Source organism: Carcharodon carcharias, chromosome 7 (genome assembly GCF_017639515.1).
Source record: "Carcharodon carcharias isolate sCarCar2 chromosome 7, sCarCar2.pri, whole genome shotgun sequence".
Taxonomy (NCBI): Eukaryota; Metazoa; Chordata; class Chondrichthyes; order Lamniformes; family Lamnidae; genus Carcharodon; species Carcharodon carcharias.
This window is the reverse complement of record NC_054473.1, coordinates 105,735,840-105,741,839: the sequence shown is the minus strand read 5'-3', so window position 1 is coordinate 105,741,839 and position 6,000 is coordinate 105,735,840.

Genomic DNA, 6,000 nt, shown 5'->3' with positions numbered 1-6,000 from the left:
TTAAGAAGGGTTGTAGAGGTACACACCAGTGAGTCTCACGTCAGTGGTAGGGAAACTATTGGAGAAAATTCTGAAGGAGACAATCTATCTCCACTTGGAGAGGCAAAGTTTCATCAGGGATAGTCAGCATGGCTTTGTCAGAGGGAGGTCATGCCCAACAAATTTGATTAAATTTTTTGAGGAGATGACCAGGTGTGTAGATGAAGGGTAGTGCAGTTGATGTAGTTTATATGGATTTCAGCAAAGCCTTTGACAAGGTCCCACATGGGAGACTTATAAAGAAGGCAAATGCACATGGGATACAGGGTAATTTGATAAGGTGGATTCAAAACTGGCTTAGTTGTAGGAGACAGAGGGTGATGACAGAAGGCTGCTTTAGTGACTGGAAGCCGGTGTCCAGCAGTGTACCACAGGGATCTGTGCTGGGTCCCCTATTATTCATCATTTACATAAACAACATAGATGACTATGGTGGGGGGTAGGATTAGTAAGTTTGCGGAAGACACAAAGATTGGCTGGGAGGTTGAGTGTCTTGGGCTGCAGGAAGATATCGACAGGATGGTCAAATGGGCAGATAAGTGGCAGGTGAAATTTAACTCTGAAAAGTGTGAGGTGATACACTTTGGAAGGAGTAATTTGACAATGAAGTATTAAATGAACGGCATGACACTAGAAAGTTCTGAGGAACAAAGGGACCTTGGCATGTGTGTCCATAGATCTCTGAAGGTGGAGGGACAAGTTAGTGGGGTGGTGAATAATGCATATGGGACACTTGCCTTTATCAATCGAGGCATAAATTACAAAAGTAGAGAGGTCATGTTGGAGTTGCATAGAACCTTGGTGAGGCCACAGCTGGAGTACTGTGTGCAGTTCTGGTCACCACATTATTAGGAAGGATGTGATTGCAGTGGAGGGGGTGCAGAGGAGATTCACCAGGATGTTGCTTGGGCTGAAACATTTAAGTTACGAAGAGAGGTTGGACAGACTTGGGTTGCTTTCGTTGGAGCAGAGAAGACTGAGGGGTGACCTGATCGAGGTGTATAAGATTATGAGGGGCGTAGACAGATGGATGGGGACCGGCTGTTCCCCTTAGTTGAAGGGTTAGTCACAAGAGGACACAAGTTCGAGGTGAGGGGCAGAGGTTTAGGGGGGAATGTGAGGAAAAACCTTTTTACCCAGAGGGTGGTGACGGTCTGAAACGCGCTACCAGGGAGGTTGGTGGAGGCGGGTTGCCTCACGTCCTTTAAAAAGTACCTGGATGAGCACTTGGCATGTCATAACATTCAAAGCTATGGGCCAAGTGCTGGTAAATGGGATTAGGTAGGTAGGTCAGGTGTTTCTCACGTGTTGGTGCAGACTTGATGGGCCGAAGGGCCTCTTCTGCACTGTGTGATTCTGATTCTGTAATATTCACTTGGGTGTTTAAGACTGCATGAAATTGTTATTTTTCTGTTCACTGTGTATCAGTCAAAAACTTAGTCTCAAAGCTACAATGTCCCATCCTCCCCATTTTGCTTGCCCACTGCCAAGTGGCCTTCTGCTTTGTGAAGAATTGTATGATGAGAAAAAGATGAGCATTGGACATCTGAGAGAGATGGCCTTTTGCTTGTAGGGTTGCTTTATGCTGCAGATGAGTGGGTAGTGGTGGCAAGGGCATTATGGCTTCATAATTGGTGTGCCAGATGGTTGAACTGCCTCAGCTTAACTAAATCAGGCCTGGATGATTCCATCAGTTCATTCTCGACAGCTTAGTAAGTGGCTACAAGTGCCCCTCATCACTTTAGGCTCCTCCTGCTCCTTCAAAAACTCCTCATCCTGCTTCTCCAACTCCTCCTCCTTGTTAAACACGTTGTAGACATTCGATGAAGGAGGAGACCAGAAGCCAATCTTCACTCAGTTTTAGATTTATTCAGAGTAAACCATTGGAAGTGTATGCCTCCTAACTCTACTCCCCAACCAGTGTCAATAAGTGTCTCTTTATATATGCTCAAGTAATTATCTAATCAATGCCCTCTGTCTCTATATACTTAACCTCAATTTATACAATTAAAACTCCATCTCTGAAGATGCTATGTGGTTATTACCTGCCTCCTCCTATAGCTCCTGTCCTCATGGCAGTGCAGTGTTGTTTGTGATGATGTCTGTAGTTCTTAAACTGTTGTCTGCACTGACTGTGGTTTCAAAACATATATTTTTTGTGACAAATCCTAAGTGGAACTGAAACAGAAACTTTAGCTAACTGAAAGGAAAATTGAATCTTTAGGTTTCTAGGAAAACTAAAACAAGAACTGAAACAGAAAAGGAAATTTCAGGTTCCTAGAGAAATTGGCACTGATACTGGTTGAGACCTGATAAACATACAACGAGCCATTCGCGCTCAAATCTAGTGGTAACAACATCCTGAGGGTTACCATTGAACAGAAACTGAACTGGACTAGCCACATAAATACTGTGGCTACAAGAGCAGATCAGAGGCTAAGAATCCTGCGGTGAGTAACCCACCACCTGACTCCCCAAAGTCTGTCCACTATCTATAAGGTACAAATCAGGAATGTGATGGCATACTCTCCACTTGCATGGATGAGTACAGCTCCAATAGCACTCAAGAAGCTGGACACCATCCAGGTCAAAACAGCCCACTTGATTGGCACCCTATCCTCAAACATTCACTCCCTCTGCCACTGATACATAGTGGCAGCAATGTGTGCCATCTACAAGATGCACAGCAAGAACTCACCAAGACTCCTTAGATAGCCTCTTCCAAACCCACAACTGCTACCATCTAGAAGGACAAGGGCAGCAAACACACGAGAACACCAACTCACCATCCAGACTTAGAAATATATTTTTGTTCCTTCACTGTCGCTGGATCAAATTCCTGAAACTCCCTCCCTAACAGCACTGTGGGTGTACCTACACTGCATGGACTGCAGTGGTTCAAGAAGGCAGCTCACCACCACCTTCTCAAGGGCAACTAGAGATGGGTAATAAATGCTGGCCAAGCCAGCGACACCAACATCCCAGGAATGAGTATTAAAAAAAACAGTTCAGGCAGGCTCAAGACATTGGACGCTGGGAATTGGCAAATATACAATTGCTGCAGCTGTGTCTGTTACTTGAAGATCCACATTGGTGGATCTATGCCATCAAGACTGGTGTGAGTTGAGGAGGTTCTGTAGTATGTCCTATTTTGGTTAACACCATGCCCATGGAAGTTGGTCCATTGGATGCTGCTGCCAGCTGAGAGTCAGGCTAAATCCTGAAAAGGAGCTGGAATTTTACCATTGAAACTTCAGATCTTTGAAGGACATTGTGGTTGAAATTAATTGATCCATGATAGATCTCATGGATTTATCTTTGTTGTATCCGTTATTTAATGTGTAATTTATAGTTAATATCGACCACAATTTGCCTTTTCGTTCATGCTTAATCTACATTTGTTTTGGTTTGATTTTTAAAGTAAAAGTTTTAAAAAGTGAGACCTTGTCCATTGGGCTTTTCCATTGGGGTCATTTAAGAAGTTTGGGACTTTAACATTATTGGTCTTGCTGGTACATACTGAACATCACCTCCCCAGATTGGCCCAGGCACTTCAGTCACATGTTCAGCATCCTAATGGCTTGCCAAAGACAACTCTTGTGCTTGTTTGGTTTCAGTCATACATATCTTGGCATCAGTAATAGGGCTCCTCACAGGTGTTATCTGTCACATCTTTATAGGTTAGTCTTTGCCCTCCAAGTAGCCATTGACTGACTCTGCTTAGGGGTGCAAATATCTGTGAGACATTTACTGGTGCAGGGCGAAAGTACCATGGCAGCTTCCTGGGTATCTTGCGCAGAAATGCATATTGATCTTTCAGTCATTGCAGACCAGCTAAACATTGATGGAGTGGAATCTCTTTTGGCTGATAAATGTTGTTGAGTGCTCTGAGGGAACCTTGATAGCCAGCTGTGTACAATCTATGACTCCATGTGCCCATGGGAATACAGCCAGAGCAGCAAATTCCAGGGCCCTTGCATTCTTACTGGCCTCATCAGTGGCAAAGTAAACATAAATGCCCTGACAAACATGGCATCAGGCCCCCAAGAGATGCATTTGTGGGCAGCAGATCGTGAGGTTCTACAGCTAACCTCCGCAGACCCCTGGAAGGCGCTAGGGATTAAAAGAACTAGTGACGGCCGCAGGCAGTGTGTATCCACCCGATTTGCTTGGCTGGGCATCTTCTTTCAGGAGGTTGCTAATGTCAGCAACCACTTGACAGGAACCCTGAGCCTCCTGAGGCACATGTACTCAATGATGTCCAGAAAGCTAATCTTCTGCCTGTAAAAGCCTGTGTTGGGAGTATTGCCTTCAGTGAACCATAGTTCAGTGCTTGACTCCTCTGTCCTGTGGAATGGTGGATAATTGAAGAGAAGGCTGCTGGTATCCTGTTGTTGCTGGTGCTGTTCCTCCTATTCCTCACCAGAGGTCCAAAGTAGAGCTGCAGAAGTAACTCCCATCCTGCTGTAAAGGCTGACAGCTGGGAAAGCAAAAAACTCCAAGGTAGCAGAAATTACCTCCAAAAATATTGGAAATCACCTCCTAAGCAGTGAAATGCATACACTCAGAACAAGGCTTTCACTTAGGCAAGGAAACAGCTGTCATATCTTAGAATTTAAAGACTTTCTCATCTGACAATTGCTCAGTCCCATCAATTCCAACTGCCCTTTCATTTAGTTCAACCTGATGTGTTCCAGGAAGCCCACAAAACCTGTGCTCTCTCAGTTAAAGACAGAGTTCGGCATTACAGCTTTACTTATTGCCTCTAACATATGGAAATGTCTGACCTGCCTGTCCCAAGTGGGTTTTCCGCTGACAAACACATGAGTTAAATGCGAAAGTAAGCAGGTCCCTGCTGGCAGATTAAAATTCAGCCCATTATGTTTCAATCTCATAAGGATCATATTCTGTCCAGAACAGAGACTGACATTTGACATAATTTGCTGAGCCACATAAAGACTTTGGCAATGAAGACTGAAGTCAGGAAGTTAAATTTGATAAAGACTGTAACTTTATTGCCCAGAAGTATTCAATGAAGGAATGAGAGTATCACCAAAAAGGCTGAATTTTGCTGAACTGCACTGACAATCTCCATTCAAAGGCCAGCTTTGGATAGATGCCTACCCCTCATAGAATTGGTAGCTTTTTCAAAAGCTTTTGAGTTAATGATGATGATATCCTGAACGGTGTTTGTAGACTGGCACATTTAAAAGTCAGTAGACCATGGAAAGCACAAATATGGGCATGGCAGAGACAGTGAGAGACAGAGGGATGCTTTACAATGAGACAATTGTATCTTTACAGGATCTTGTGAAGCAATTTGACAGCTGGAGCAGAACTTCACCCATGTCAGGCGGGTTTGGCGGGGGTGAGCGGGGGCAGTCAGGAAGCCAACCGCTGCCCACGATCAGGGTCGGAAGGCAATTTCACAGTGGCGGGCCAATTAAGACCTGGCCAGCATGAAATGTGAGCTTCAGCGCCCAGCACTGCCTGTGCGGGTGGTGTGGGGGTGGGGGAAGGGCGTGCGAGTTGGGCAAGCGCGAACTTCACACGTGCATGCGAGTGCATGCTTGCAAATCAATGAGCGGATTTCAAAAGAAGTAATAAAGATTCTATAAATGTTATAAAACATATCCCCTCATGTGACTCTGTTACATGAGCAGGGACTTGTTATTAATTAAATTTTAAAATTTTAATTTTATTTTTATTTGCTTTTGGAAACCTGATGCTGCCTGTGGATCAGGTTTCCAAAAAAATGCAAAGGTTGCTTGGCCTTTTCGCCCGCCCGCCCGCCAACCGTAAGGTTGGACGGGCAATGAAATATATATTTTAATTAACTTTTTAATGGCCTTAATAGGCCTTCTAATTGTTGGCGGGCACACTGCCAACCAAAATATCGCACGAGTGCGCAATGATGTCGGGATACTCACCTGATGTCATCGTGTGTCATTTTACACTCGG